We start from the raw sequence: 15901 nt of genomic DNA on the forward strand, positions 1-15901 counted from the left end.
ACTGCGAACCACGTTAAGCAAATTTTATAACACAATATTCCTAGATTTGTCATGATCCTCTTCATTAGTAGTTATGTATTTACCACATCCCATTCCTAGATTTGTAATAACACGTTTCCGTAATTAAGATTGTCATGCAATATACATTCACATAATTTTTCCACAAAACAGAACCCAAATAGATATTCTATTAGTCCAACTCATGGAAATACATTTGTACATAGTAATATCCCAGCACACAGTCACAATTATGTGTATCTCACACTCACACTTATTAGGGTCCCAATCAACTCCCGCCTTGGCCACCACAGTATGAACCTTTTTCTTATTTACTCTATCATTCCCCTTGCTCTCTGGTGACTGCCCCTGCGTGTGTGCTTTAACCTTTATTATGGCCACCTGTTCTGGCAACATGATGGCCTGCATTAATCTACCTACTGATACACCATGACGCCTGGAGGCCAGAATGCCCCTCTTTCTGTACCCTTCCCAATAAGGACAAACACCTTTTTCTTTGGTAATTTTTGGCCACAGCAGCCTTTATTAACAAAAACTCTACAATAATTACCAAAATTAACGAGGGGGGAGTCCTTAGAGTCACACAATCTGGTGCTACCACAACCAAACTAATACACGCTGCCCCACAGCCGAAGACAGGCTCAGGGACAACGCAAGCCGCCCTTAGGTGGCTACCACACTTGGGGCTTACAGCCGGCGGAGGCTCTACTGCCCCCCACCACCAGCCAAGTCCCTGCACCAGATACTACACCAATTAGAGAGGAGGGAGTCTTAACGGGTAGGACCATGCCCACCCAACTCCCCCCCTACACAATTTCCACCGACTCCAAGGACCCCCCCACCCGCCACAGCCAGCACGGCTTAAACCTTAGCCTGCGCCACCCCCAACAAAATCAACGCCCTTTCGATCCCCTCTTGCACCCCCACAGCCCAAATGTCAACGCCCACATCATTCAGGTGTATTCCGTCGTCAGCCCAATACTCTCCAACCCCCTTTTCTAACTCCGTTTGTCGCACGCAGACCCCACCATTCCGTGCTATAAATGCAGAGATGTGCCTATTAATTTTTACTCTAGCCCTGTTAATGGCTAGCAATGATCTTGCAAATCGCCACTGCTTCCGTAGGATGATTTCAGACCAAACGATAATCATGTTTGGGTACAATTTTCTAAGTCGCAGGAAATCATACTGGATATCCCGCCTCAATTCCCGAGCAGGGCGACTTCCCAGATCATTGCCCCCCACGTGTAGTACCAGTATGTCCGGGCTCCGGTCAATGCGCCCAAACCTCTCCACCTCCTTCAGAACTTGGCACCATTTAATGCCCCTGATTCCCAACCACCGGAGCAATGCTACCTCCCTCCTAAATCCCAACTGCCTTCCATTTGGTCGGACCTTGGCATGCTCCGCTGTCCAGTACACATACGATTGTCCAAGCAGCCAAACCAGAGCCGGTAGCTCCTGACCTGTAAAAGGATAGAAATCACGTATCATTTCCCATTGTAACCCCCACCCCCACCCCCACTTTACTAATTTAAATAATTTTTTTTTTTTTTATTTCATTTATCTTAATCACTCAACTAACTCTGGTCTAACGTAAATCTGGAACCTTCTCAAGTTCCATCTACCTATCTTTTTCACCATGTCAGACCCCAATCCCCTACTTGCCGCCTCCGTTGCAGCTCCAATCCTAAACGAATGGGAAGAATACCTGCCTTCTAAACCCAACTTCAACATGACTTTCTTAAAAACGGTGTTGAACTGAAATTTTGACAAAAAGGACCCATCTGCATGAATAAACAGCGGGCCCGGCTTGTACGTCCTCACCTTTCTATACACCTCGAAGCACTGTACAGGACATAACTTGGTCCCCGGCACTTGACCCAAAAGGACCCTTTTTCCTCTCCCAAACTGATCCGTCTTCGACTTCCTGAGCACAATTTCCAAAAACCCCTCGCCCAAAGACACATCCGCAAACTGCAATCCTCCTCTTACCGCCCTGTTGGGTGACACCATTTCCCCCAACCTAAAAGCTCCATAAAAGGCTAGTGAAAAAACGCAGCGAAACAAAGCCTCTTTGAAGCCATCTCTACAAATTTCCTTCAAAACTGCCCCCATACTTTCCAAAATTGAAAATGTGACTGGACGCCTCCTATCTTTTTCCGCCTGCCCTTTGCGAAAACCCCGCAGGGCTTGCCTCACCAAAAAACTTTTGGCAATGTCTTTTAACCCCCGAAGCTTCAAACCAAAAACCAAACCCGCGATAAATCGGTTCACCTTTGACACAGACGAACCCATTTCCATTGCATTTCCCAAAAAGGTCAACAAAGCTTCCACGTTAACACTCTCCGAATCCATTCCTCCCTGCCCGATTACCCACTGCCGCCATTGTCCCCAGGCCAACTCATACGCCTTCCCCGTACCCTGTGCCAACGAACTCTCTATCAGACGTTGCGCAGCACGTCTGGCACGTTCCATAATTCCGGGGGACAAATCCGGCCCTCCTCGTCTGCCTCCGGTGCCAACACCCGAAACCGCTCCCACTGGAAACGAGAAAGCGCATCAGCTAAACCGTTATCCGTCCCGGGGACATGAACAGCCACAATCCACGCGTTCAATGACAAGCATGACAACACCAGATACCTTAGCAAATTCACCACCGGTGGTGATCGGGCTGTTACCCCATTAATCGCTTGTATGACTCCCATGTTGTCACAATGGAAGCGCACCTTCCTATTCCTGAACCTTTCTCCCCATACGGAGACTGCGACCACAATAGGGAACAACTCTAACAAAACTAAATTTTTAACTGCTCCACTCTGCCGCCATTTCTCGGGCCAAGGAGCAGCGCACCATTGTCCCTTAAAATAAGCACCAAAACCTGTCCTCCCTGCTGCGTCTGTAAACAGTTCCCAATCAAAATTATCAACCTCCTGGTCTATAAACAAAGACCGACCGTTGTACTGATCCAAAAAGGTAACCCAAACTGCTAAATCTGCCCGAATCTCAGCGGTAACACGAATAAAGTGATGACCTGCTTTAAAGGGGTTGTCCCGCGCCGAAACGTTTTTTTTTTTTCAACCCCCCCCGTTCGGCGCGAGACAACCCCGATGCAGGGACTTAAAAAAAAAAACGCACAGCGCTTACATGAATCCCCGCGCTCCGGTGACTTCTTACTTACCGGTTGAAGATGGCCGCCGGTATTTTCTCCCTCGGTAGACCGCAGGGCTTCTGTGCGGTCCATTGCCGATTCCAGCCTCCTGATTGGCTGGAATCGGCACGTGACGGGGCGGAGCTACACGGAGCTACACGGAGCCCCATTGAGGAAAGAAGAAGACCCGGACTGCGCAAGCGCGGCTAATTTGGCCATTAGACGGCGAAAATTAGTCGGCTCCATGGAAACGAGAACGCTAGCAACGGAGCAGGTAAGTGAAAAACTTCTTATAACTTCTGTATGGCTCATAATTAATGCACAATGTACATTACAAAGTGCATTAATATGGCCATACAGAAGTGTATAGACCCACTTGCTGCCGCGGGACAACCCCTTTAACCCCCGCAGTGGCTCCCGCCATTTTCCGACAAAAAATCCGACCCATTGGCATGATTCTGCAGGCAAAATTCAACTTTCCCAATAGCGACTGTAAGTCGCGCAGGGTAATCTTTTTTGCCTGACTTGCCTTCCCCAAATCATAGCGCAACGCAAGCAACTTGTCCTCGGGCAACCGGCATTCCATTCTGACCGTATCTATAACAATTCCTAAGAAACTCAAACAGGTCACCGGACCTTCCGTTTTCTCCGATGCCAATGGTACACCAAACTTGTTTGCTACCTATTGCACCGTGGACAACAGTAACTTACAAACTCTGGACCCCGCCGGACCCACGCACAAAAAATCGTCCAAATAGTGCAAAATAGATTGCACTCCGGACACGTCCCTAACCACCCATTCCAAAAAAGAACTGAACGCCTCAAAATAAGCGCATGAAATCGAACAGCCCATAGGCAAACATTGGTCAACAAAATATTCACCTTCCCAAATGCATCCCAACAAGTGAATGCTCTCCGGATGAACCGGTAACAAATCGGAACGCCGATTCCACATCCGTCTTGGCTAACAATGCCCCCTGTCCACATCTCTGAACCCACCTAACAGCCGCGTCAAACGACGTGTAAACCACTGAACACAACTCTGGCGCAATTCCATCATTAACCGACTCACCTTTCGGATACGAAAGATGGTGAATCAACCGAAATTTGCCCGGTTCCTTTTTTGGAACCACTCCCAACGGGGAAACAACTAAATTAGGAACCGGCGGAGTAGCAAACGGCCCTGCCATGCGCCCCAAAGCAACTTCTTTAAACAACTTCTCCCTTACAACTGCTGGGAATTCCCTCGCTGAGCGCAGATTCCTAACGGAAGGGGGGACCCGATGCTCTGGCTCCGGTATCCGAAAACCTTCCGAAAACCCTTGCAACAACAAATGCCCCTTTTCTGTGTCTGGATATCTACTTAGAAAGGGGGCCATCTCGAGAACTCTCACCGGCGTCCTCCCTTTTACCTTCAGTACCCCCACTCTTTCCTTTTCCTCGTCGAAAACACTTAGACGCCCCATGGGACGACCCGCTGCAAATGGAGCAATTGTGTTTGAAGCGACAACTTGCCCCAAACTTGCACTGGCCTTCATTATATTGCCAGCAAAACCCTGCTTTCCTCTGCCCCAGCGCCCCTGTGCTTCCTGCCGAACTTCCTCCACTAGCTGAGCCGGATGATCCGGCGGCCCCGGGAAAGGACTGCCTGAAACGCGTAGGCGCCATAACTTTCAGCCATAACCAAATATCTTTATGATCCCAACGGATACTGGGACGCACCGCTTTCCGCTGACGAAACTGCTCGTCATACCTCAACCATACCTGACCGCCATAAGTCCTATACGCCTCCCCGATGGAGTCCAAATAACAAAAAAAATGCAGAACAATTCTCCGGCGCCTTCTCCCCAATCACCCCCGCTAATATTGCAAAAGCTTGTAGCCAGTTTGCAAATGTCTGAGGAATAAGCCGCCAGCGCTTCTTCTCCTCTTCATCTTTTTTAGTCTCAGTCCGCTTCCCCTTCTCTAAATTAAACTTCTCAAGAGGCAACAAGGAAAAAATCTCCACATACTCGTCCCTCCAGATTTTTTCCCTAACCTCTTTCTTCAGATGCGCCCCCAACGGACCTTCAAAACAAACATACACCTCTCCCCGAGCCTTGTCGTCGAGACGAATAGCCTCACCATCCTTTTCAGTCTGAACCGCTACAGTAACCCCAGTATTCCGCACGCTACCTGCAACCTCCATAACTCCAGAGCTACCCCCGACCCCCACTTCATTTCTAGCGACCTGTGGTACCCATGACGCAACCGGGGACGGGGCCCCCGCCCCCATTCCCCCTTCACACCGCTGTAACAATTCCCGAACATTACCCATAAGTTCCCTTAACTCACCCCCAAATGCCCCCCTTAAGGCACTATCCTCCCCCATATTAACACCTGCTCCCCTTAACCGACCCACAAATGCATCATTGGACAAACAAGACAATGAGCCATGCTCACCTGGCTGCATGGAGGCTGTGTCCCCACCAGCCGGCCCTGCGAGGTCCTGGACATCCGCGTCGCTGCTGGTCCCATCCAAATCGTCCTGCTCCTGGCGTCTTTCCTCCCGCTGCGGAACGAACACAACCGACCGAAGCCTGCCCGCGCTCATCCCAGCAGATTCCTGTTGGATCTGTCGTCGGCTGTTGCTGGACCCGGTCCGCCCCCTGGCCGGCACTTCACCAACAGGGCCACCGTGTTGCCTTTCCTCTTCTCCATGCCGCTGCCTCCGGCTCTCACAGCCGTCCCAGCTGTCTCCGATCTGTTGCTAGATGCTCCCCCGGCCGGTACATCACCGGGGGAGACATCCGTCCTGGAACTCTCCTGTATGCTGCCCGACGCCGCAGGCCCCGCCCCCGGCGGGAACGAGTGGTCCTGCTCGTCGTGCTCACCGGCCGCTGCAACGGACTCCTCCGCAGCCGCGCCTCCCGTCCCCGAGGCTTGCCACTGCCCTGAGCTCCTCCAGCATCTTCTCCACGTTCTCCATTTCACGAGGTTAGTTTTTCACTACTCTCACAATCTTTACTCTACTCTCCGCTATCTCCTCTCTAAGGTGACCTCCCATGAAGCACCCCCTCTTTATATAACCCCCCTCCCACTAAACTTTCCACCTATCCTGACCCTTACACCTATCTTCTAGCACTTTCTACCCCCACCTCTTCCCAACATTAACCCCTTCCTGACTACCGGCTATCTGGCCCCACGCATCATGCCGGGCTTCCTCTTAAAGGGGCCACGACCCCTCCCGCTCCAGCCCGTGACTTTCTTGATGGGCTTGCCTTGTGCCGTGAGAAAGCTCCTGGACCGCCAGATGGGTCCATAATCGTGTGCAGTACCAAAGGCGTACCTGGAATCAGTGTAGATGTTAGCAGTGGTACCTTCGTACAGGCCTCCGTTAGAGCACGGAGCTCAGCCTCCTGCGCTGACATGTGTGGCGGCAGTAGTTTTTGTACAAGCATCTCATTCAGTGTGACTACTTCAAATCCCCCATCGGAACCAAGTTTCCCACTTGTTCCCCAATCAGCATTTTTCTTGTGGGAAACTAAAGGGATACTGTTTGACCCAGGGGTGCGTATCCTGGCTTCAGATTTACCATCATAGGGGGTATATTCAATTTCCCTATGTCTGTCTTGGAGGTGGCTTACTATTTGTCAGGACCTGCGGAAAGCTGAGTTTCTGCAGTAGCTGTCAAGACAAATACATGAGCCGGATCTACCAAGAGAGCAGTTAGTTTACAAACCTCTTCTGAACTGTCACCTGAGGTCTCAACCCGTACCGATCCATCTGGTGAGAATTTGATGGATGCAGATAAGGCTTGTAAGTAGAGATGAGCGAACGTACTCGTCCGAGCTTGATACTCATTCGAGTACCACGCGATGTTCGAGTTACTTTCACTTTCATCTCTGAGACGTTAGCGCGCTTTTCTGGCCAATAGAAAGACAGGGAAGGCGTTACAACTTCCCCCTGCGACGTTCAAGCCCTATACCACCCCCTGCAGTGAGTGGCTGGCGAGATCAGGTGTCACCCGAGTATATAAATCGGCCCCTCCCGCGGCTCGCCACAGATGCGTTCTGACATAGCTTAGGGAAAGTGCTGTCTTGCTGGAGTTGCTATAGGGAGAGTGTTAGGAGTATTTTAGGCTTCAAGAACCCCAACGGTCCTTCTTAGGGCCACATCTAACCGTGTGCAGTAGTGTGGAGGCTGCTTTTTGCAGTGTTGCACTTTTTTTTTTTTTGTATATCGGCCATGCAGAGCACTGCGCCCTGCAGTAATTATACATACTCCAGGGCCAGTAGTGGTCGTGAGGCAGGGACAGAAGACATATTTATTGAGTGGGCCTTTCCAAAAACATTTGGGAAAAAAAATCTATTTGGGCTGCCTGTGACTATCCTCTGTGTACTGGGTCTGTGCTGGGGGTAGTTGTCCTCCTAATTCATACGCAGCCAGCTAAGTGTTACAGCAGGCTTGCGCAAAATTATTTCCTGGCTCTGCTGTGCGTTCCGTAAGCGAAGTCAGCCTCCAACCACAGGCCAATAAGTGGCACATTTAATTACAGTGTTCTGTTTCTGCACTACTGGTAATACAGCATGCTGAGGGGTAGGGGTAGGCCTAGAGGACGTGGACGCGGGCGAGGACGTGAAGTCAGGGTGTGGGCACAGGCCGAGCCAGTGCGGTGGACAGGGGTAGAGGCAGGGCCAGACCGAATAATCCACCAACTGTTTCCCAAAGCGCCCCCTCGCGCCATGCCACCCTGCAGAGGTCAAGGTGCTCTACGGTGTGGCAGTTTTTCACAGAGACGCCTGACGACCGACGAACAGTGGTGTGCAACCTTTGTCGCGCCAAGATCAGCTGGGGAGCCACCACCACCAGCATGTGCAGGCATATAATGGCCAAGCACCCCACACGGTGGGACGAAGGCCGTTCACCGCCTCCGGTTTCCACCACTGCCTCTCCCCCTGTGCCCCAACCTGCCACTGAGATCCAACCCCCCTCTGAGGACACAGGCACTACCGTCTCCTGGCCTGCACCCACACCCTCACCTCCGCTGTCCTCGGCCCCATCCAGCAATGTCTCTCAGCGCAGCGTCCAGACATCGCTAGCGCCACTGTTTGAGCGCAAGCGCAAGTACGCCGCCACGCACCCGCACGCTCAAGCGTTAAACGTGCACATAGCCAAATTCATCAGCCTGGAGATGCTGCCGTATAGGCTTGTGGAAACGGAGGCTTTCAAAAGCATAATGGCGGCGGTGGCCCCGCGCTACTCGGTTCCCAGTTGCCACTACTTTTCCCGATGTGCCGTCCCAGCCCTGCACGACCACGTCTCCCGCAACATTGTACGCGCCCTCACCAACGCGGTTACTGCCAAGGTCCACTTAACAACGGACACGTGGACAAGCACAGGCGGGCAGGGCCACTATATCTCCCTGACGGCACATTGGGTGAATTTAGTGGAGGCTGGGACCGAGTCAGAGCCTGGGACCGCTCACGTCCTACCCACCCCCAGAATTGCGGGCCCTAGCTCGGTGCTGGTATCTGCGGCGGTGTATGCTTCCTCCACTAAACCACCCTCCTCCTCCTCCAACGTAACCTCTGTCTTGCAATCAAGATGTGTCAGCAGCAGCAGCACGTCGCCAGCAGGCCGTGCTGAAACTACTCAGCTTAGGAGAGAAGAGGCACACGGCCCACGAATTGCTGCAGGGTCTGACAGAGCAGACCGCTGGCTTGCGCCGCTGAGCCTCCAACCGGGCATGGTCGTGTGTGACAACGGCCGTAACCTGGTGGCGGCTCTGCAGCTCGGCAGCCTCACGCACGTGCCATGCCTGGCCCATGTCTTTAATTTGGTGGTTCAGTGCTTTCTGAAAAGCTACCCACACTTGTCATACCTGCTCGGAAAGGTGCGCTGGGTCTGCGCACATTTCCGCAACTGCAAGACGGACGCTGCCACCCAGCGGACCCTGCAACATCGGTTTAATTTGCCAGTGCACCGACTGCTGTGCGACGTGCCCACACGGTGGAACTCTACGCTCCACATGTTGGCTAGGCTCTATGAGCAGCGTAGAGCTATAGTGGAATACCAACTCCAACATGGGCGGCGTAGTGGGAGTCAGCCTCCTCAATTCTTTACAGAAGAGTGGGCCTGGTTGGCAGACATCTGCCAGGTCCTTGAAAACTTTGAGGAGTCTACCGAGATGGTGAGCGGGGATGCTGCAATCATTAGCGTCACCATTCCTCTGCTATGCCTCTTGAGAAGTTCCCTGCAAAGCATAAAGGCAGACGCTTTGCGCTCTGAAACGGAGGCGTGGGAAGACAGTATGTCGGTGGATAGTCAGAGCACCCTCATGTCTATATCTCAGCGCGTTGAGGAAGAGGAGGAGGGGGAGGAGCTTGAGGAGGAGGGGGAAGAGACAGCTTGGCCCACTGCTGAGGGTACACATGCTGCTTGCCTGTCATCCTTTCAGCGTGTATGGCCAGAGGAGGAGGAGGAGGATCCTGAAAGTGATCTTCCTAGTGAGGACAGCCATTTGTTGCGTACAGGTACCCTGGCACGCATGGCTGACTTCATGTTAGGATGCCTTTCTCATGACCCTCGCGTTACACGCATTCTGGCCACTACGGATTACTGGGTGTACACACTGCTCGACCCACGGTATAAGGAGAACCTTTCCACTCTCATTCCCGAAGAGGAAAGGGGTTCGAGAATGATGCTATACCACAGGGCGCTGGTGGACAAACTGATGGTAAACTTCCCATCCGACAGCGCTAGTGGCAGAAGGCGCAGTTCCGAGGGCCAGGTAGCAGGGGAGGCGCAGAGATCAGGCAGCATGTACAGTGCAGGCAGGGGAACATTCTCCAAGGCCTTTGCCAGCTTTATGGCTCCCCAGCAAGACTGTGTCACCGCTCCCCAGTCAAGGCTGAGTTGGCGGGAGCACTGTAAAAGGATGGTGAGGGAGAACGTAGCCGATCGCACGACCGTCCTCGGTGACGCCTCTGCCCCCTAAAACTACTGGGTGTCGAAGCTGGACACGTGGCCTGAACTCGCGCTGTATGCCCTGGAGGTGCTTGCTTGTCCAGCGGCTAGCGTCTTGTCAGAGAGGGTGTTTAGTGCGGCTGAGGGAATCATCACGGATAAGCGTACCCGCCTGTCAACCGACAGTGCCGACAGGCTTACACTCATCAAGATGAACAAAGCCTGGATTTCCCCAGACTTCTCTTCTCCACCAGCGGACAGCAGCGATACCTAAACAATACGTAGGCTGCACCCGCGGATGGAAGCATTGTTCTCTATCACCATCAAAAACGGGGACCTTTTTGCTTCATCAATCTGTGTATAATATTCATCCTCCTCCTCCTGCTTCTCCTCCTGAAACCTCACGTAATCACGCCGAACGGGCAATTTTTCTTAGGCCCACAAGGCTCAGTCATATAATTTTTCTAAACAATTTTTATACGTTTCAATACTCATTAAAGCGTTGAAACTTGCGCCTGAACCAATTTTTATTTTAACTGGGCTGCCTCCAGGCCTAGTTACAAATTAAGCCACATTAACCACAGCGATTAATGGGTTTCACCTGCCCTCTTGGTTGGGCATGGCCAATTTTTCTGAGGTACATTAGTACTGTTGGTACACCAATTTTTTGGGGCCCTCACCTACAGTGTAATCCAATTAATTTTTGGCCCACCTGCATTACAGCTGACGTTACATCAGCTGTGCTGGGCACTGCAATGGGATATATTTATGTACCGCCGGTGGGTTCCAGGGAGCCACCCATGTTCTCGGTCCACACGGAGTTGTAACTACATGTGTCCACTTCTAAAGAAAAGGGCCAGAACGTGCCACGAGGGGCACATAGGTGGAGGCCCTGCATGACAGGGTTGGCAGGAAACGAAAAGGCAAGCATAGGGTTAATTGATAAGTTGAGGACGGGAGTGTCAGATAGTTGGCAGTTTAAGGGGATTGGTTAGGGAGTGAAAAGGGGGGCAGTGGGGGGAGTAGATAAAAGGGGGTAATTTGGGCGGGAGCGCCATCTTTTGAAGTAGTTTAGAGCCCACCCACTCTCCCAATTTTTTGTTTTAGGATATAGGTCTATTGAAAAAAAAAAGATATTTTAATTTTCGCTAGCTATATATTATAGATATCCATAGATATACATGAGTCAGTATGTTTATGGCGTGAAATGTGTAGGTATTGACCATGTCATGGCAGTCGGCGGCAGGCGGGGGGGGGGTCCTTGGAGGCAGTTTATAGTGGGTGGAAGGAGTTACGGTGGGGACGGCCTCACCTGGAGCGGTTATCACCCTAATGGTATCTTGGTTGGGTCTGGCGCGGTGGTGAAGGCCAGGGAAGTGATCCCGGTTGGCCTATATTATTATATGTTTATAGCCTCCCAGAGGGGGCTTTTTGGGCCTCCGAGCCGGGAGTACGGTTGGAGGCCAAGGTACGGTTCGGTTTATGTTATTATTATTATTCGCCAGACCCTTATTATTTCCTGGTTGGGTCTCCAAGGGCCTCCCCCCCGTATAGTTTAACGGATAATGTGTTAACTTTAGTTTTATTTTAATAAAGGCTGCTGTGGCCAAAATATTTCCAACTAAGAAGTTGTTTGGACGATTATTAATAAGAGGGGAAAGACTTATTTAATGCCGGGTGAGTCGGTCATACCCTGGTCAAGAACCCCAGTCTGACTGGGGCATGCAGTGTGGGCCGAAGCCCACCTGCATTAAACCTGACGTTAGCTTTGCTGACCAGAGCACTGCAATGGGATATATTTATGTACCGCCAGTGGCTTCCTGGGACCCACCTATGCTGTCGGTCCACACGGGGTTGTAACTGCATGTGTCCACTTCTAAAGAACCCCAGTCTGACTGGGGCATGCAGTGTGGGCCGAAGCCCACCTGCATTAAACATGACATTACCTCAGCTGTGATGGGCAATGCAATGGGATATATTTATGTACCGCCGGTGGCTTCCTGACACCCACCCATGCTGTCGGTCCACACGGAGTTGTAACTGCATGTGTCCACTTCTAAAGAACCCCAGTCTGACTGGGGCATGCAGTGTGGGCCGAAGCCCACCTGCATTAAACCTGACGTTAGCTTTGCTGACCAGAGCACTGCAATGGGATATATTTATGTACCGCCGGTGGCTTCCTGGCACCCACCCATGCTGTCGATCCACAGGGACTTCACAATAGGGAGTTGTACCTGCCTTTGTCTATGAATTAAAAACCCCGGTCAGGTTGGGGCATGCAGTGTGGGCCGAAGCCCACCTGCATTTAATCTGACGTTAGCTCTGCTGTCCAAGGCACTGCAATGGGATACATTTATGTACACCCGGTGGGTTCCAGGGAGCCACCCATGCTGTGGGTGCACACGGAATTCCCATTGCGGAGTTGTACCTGCCTGTGACTATTTATAAAAAACCGCGGTTGACTGGGGCATGCAGACACCTTGACAGAATGAATAGTGTGTGGCACATAGGTTCCCCATTGCTATGCCCACGTGTGCAGCTCCTGATGGCGGTGGCACAGGATTATATTTCTCATTGCTTCTGTACAGCATTGTGGGCTATCGCCTCACCCCTTTTAAAGAGGGTCGCTGCCTGGCCGTGCCAACCCTCTGCAGTGTGTGCCTGCGGTTCCTCCTCATGGCAGATGCACTTATAAATAGACATGAGGGTGGCGTAGTATCAGGGCAGCTGAAGGCTGCGCAGGGACACTTTGGTGTGCGCTGTGGACACTGGGTTGTGCAGGGGGGGGGGTTGGGCAGCATGTAACCCAGGAGAAGTGGCAGCGGAGTGTCATGCAGGCAGTGATTGTGCTTTGTTGGAGGTAGTGTGGTGCTTAGCTAAGGTATGCATTGCTAATGAGGGCTTTTCAGAAGTAAAAGTTGTTGGGGGGGGGCACTCTTGCCGCTATTGTGGCTTAATAGTGGGACCTGGGAACTTGAGATGCAGCCCAACATGTAGCCCCTCGCCTGCCCGATCCGTTCTGTGCCGTTCCCATCACTTTCTTGAATTTCCCAGATTTTCACAAATGAAAACCTTAGCGAGCATCGGTGATATACAAAAATGCTCGGGTCGCCCATTGACTTCAATGGGGTTCGTTACTCGAAACAAACCCTCGAGCATCGCAAAATTTTCGTCCCGAGTAACGAGCACCCGAGCATTTTGGTGCTCGCTCATCTCTAATAATGATGCCAGCTGCAGTCCTATGTAACACCACAGATAACACACACTGATAACAGTGAGAAGAGATACCGATGTCACCTGCAGTCCTATGTAACACTGCAGATAACACACAGTGATAGCGCTGAAGAGAGATAACGATGTTACCTGCAGTCCTATGTAACACCACATATTAGACGCAGTGATAATGCGGGGGACAGATGGCGATGTCAACTGCAGTCCAATGTAACACCAGAGATAACACACAGTGCTAACGGTGAGGAGGGATAATGATGCCAGCTGCAGTCCAGCTGTAACACCACAGAATACATGAAGTGACAATGCTGAGGAGACATACCGATGTCACCAACAGTCCTATGTAACACCAGAGAAAAAACACGGTGATAACGCTGAGAAGAGATAACGATTACAACTGCAGTCCCTTGTAACACCACTGATAACACACAGTGATAATGCTTAGGAAAGATAATGATGCAACTGGCAGTCCTATGTAACACAAGAGATAACACAGTGATAATGCTGAGGAGAGATAATGATCTCACATGCAGTCCTATGTAACATCAGAGATAACACAGTCATAATGATGAGGAGGGATAATGATGCCAGCTGCAGTCCTATGTAACAGCACAGATAACACGCAATGACAATGCTGAGGAGACATACCAACGTCACCTGCAGTCCTATGTAACACCAGAGATAACACACAGCGATAACGATGAGCAGGGATAATTATGCCAGCTGCAGTCCTATGTAACAACACAGATAACACAGAGTGATAACGCTGAAGAGAGATAACAATGTTGCCTGCAGTCCTGTGTACCACCACAGATAACACACGGTGATAACACTGAGGACAGATAACGATGTCACCTGCAGTCCTATGTAACACCACAGATAGTATTAAGGAACGCCGGCAGTGGCTGTTTGTTGCTGCTGACAACCAGTGGCAACTGCTCCGATAAGCCCCACGGCTCATTAGAGCTGTTAACCCTCTAAATGCTGCTGTCAATTCTGATAGCGGCATTTAAATCCCCTGAATGATGTTCGGGGGTACCGTACGCCCCCCCTTGTGATGAAATCGCAGGGAGCCGTGCGGGTGTCATGGCAGCAGGTGCCAGTCTATCAAGCTACCTCACCCATGGGTGGCTAGATGGACTGCCTGCCCGATCGCAGTATGATGTAATGCTATGGCCTCTTCCAGACAACGCTGGGTGGCGGTTACCTGTATAAGTATATGTGAAGTTGTCACGCGTGACGCCATCATTCCTTCTCACTGTAGATTATCCGGCGGTTGAATAAAGACCGGTCAGGGAGGAGAACACAGGATGATATCAGGCCTACAGTCTCAGTTATCTGCAGTGCTCCGCTCCTGGACACACACACTGTCCGGGACTCTGAATAACTCCGGAGGACCAACACCACTCTCCTCTGACACTCACTCTGACTTCTGTGGTTGGCTCTGCATGGCGGACTCCTCACTCCTGGCTCTCTTCAGAGGAGGTTTCTGGCATGGAAGGCCTCAGGATATCTCTCCTCTTCTTCCATATCTTCACCACATGAGGGTTGAAGGTACCCCCATGTGGTCGGCACTGCACTCTCGACCACTGAAGATGATGGACCCCCTACCACACCCCAATCACTCACATTTATAGGGTACAGACATCACGTGAAGAGACTTTCCCAGACATATCCCAGCCACATTCAGACATTAACCTCTTACATGCTGCAGCTGTGCAACACACAACAAGAGACAAGACAGCATCCACATTAAAGACATGACATGTATGACATTTATGGAGGGGCCAGAAATAGGTGTTTGGGGCCACTATACTATTACAGAGGGCAGTGTGGGAGCTGTGGATAATAGAGACTCTTCGATTGGATTTTGAGCACTGTGTTTCCAACAGACCGCCTTGATATTAGGGGTGCGTTAATCTGTGTATTATGTTACATGATTTGTATTTCTATTTACCGGGACTGTTCTTGTGGCTCTATAAAGTATTGTGCACAATGTATTAGTAGTTCTAGCATCCAGCTAGTAGTGTAAGGCCGGCTGCACACGGCCGTGACGGGTTCCGCCGCGAAATTCCGCGGCAGAGCCCATCACGGCGCCCCCCAGGAGACCCCATACTTACGAGCGGATCCGGCGTCCTCGCTCCCGCATGACGCTTCCCCGCCCACCGCCGCGTGATGTGACGCGGCGGCAGTAGGCAGGAAAGCGTTTTCACGCTATCTTCCGCTGTGCTACAGCAGAAGATAGCGTGAACGGATGGCTTCCATTGACTGCAATGGAAGCCGTCCATGCGTACATTCGCGGCAAATAGAGCATGCCGCGGATGAGGACGGGAGAATTCGCTTCCGCACCGTGAGCAGTGAGCTATTAGGTTCAATAGAACCTAATAGCTGCAGGCAACGCAGCGGATTTTCGCCGCGAATTACGCGGCAGAAATCCGTTCGTGGGAAGGAGGCCTTAATATTAGGGGTGTGTTATTCTGTGTATTATGTTACATGATTTGTATTTCTATTTACCGGGACTGTTCTTGTGGCTCTATAAAGTATTGTGCACAA

The sequence above is a fragment of the Eleutherodactylus coqui genome, chromosome 9, assembly GCF_035609145.1.
Source record: "Eleutherodactylus coqui strain aEleCoq1 chromosome 9, aEleCoq1.hap1, whole genome shotgun sequence".
NCBI lineage: Eukaryota > Metazoa > Chordata > Amphibia > Anura > Eleutherodactylidae > Eleutherodactylus > Eleutherodactylus coqui.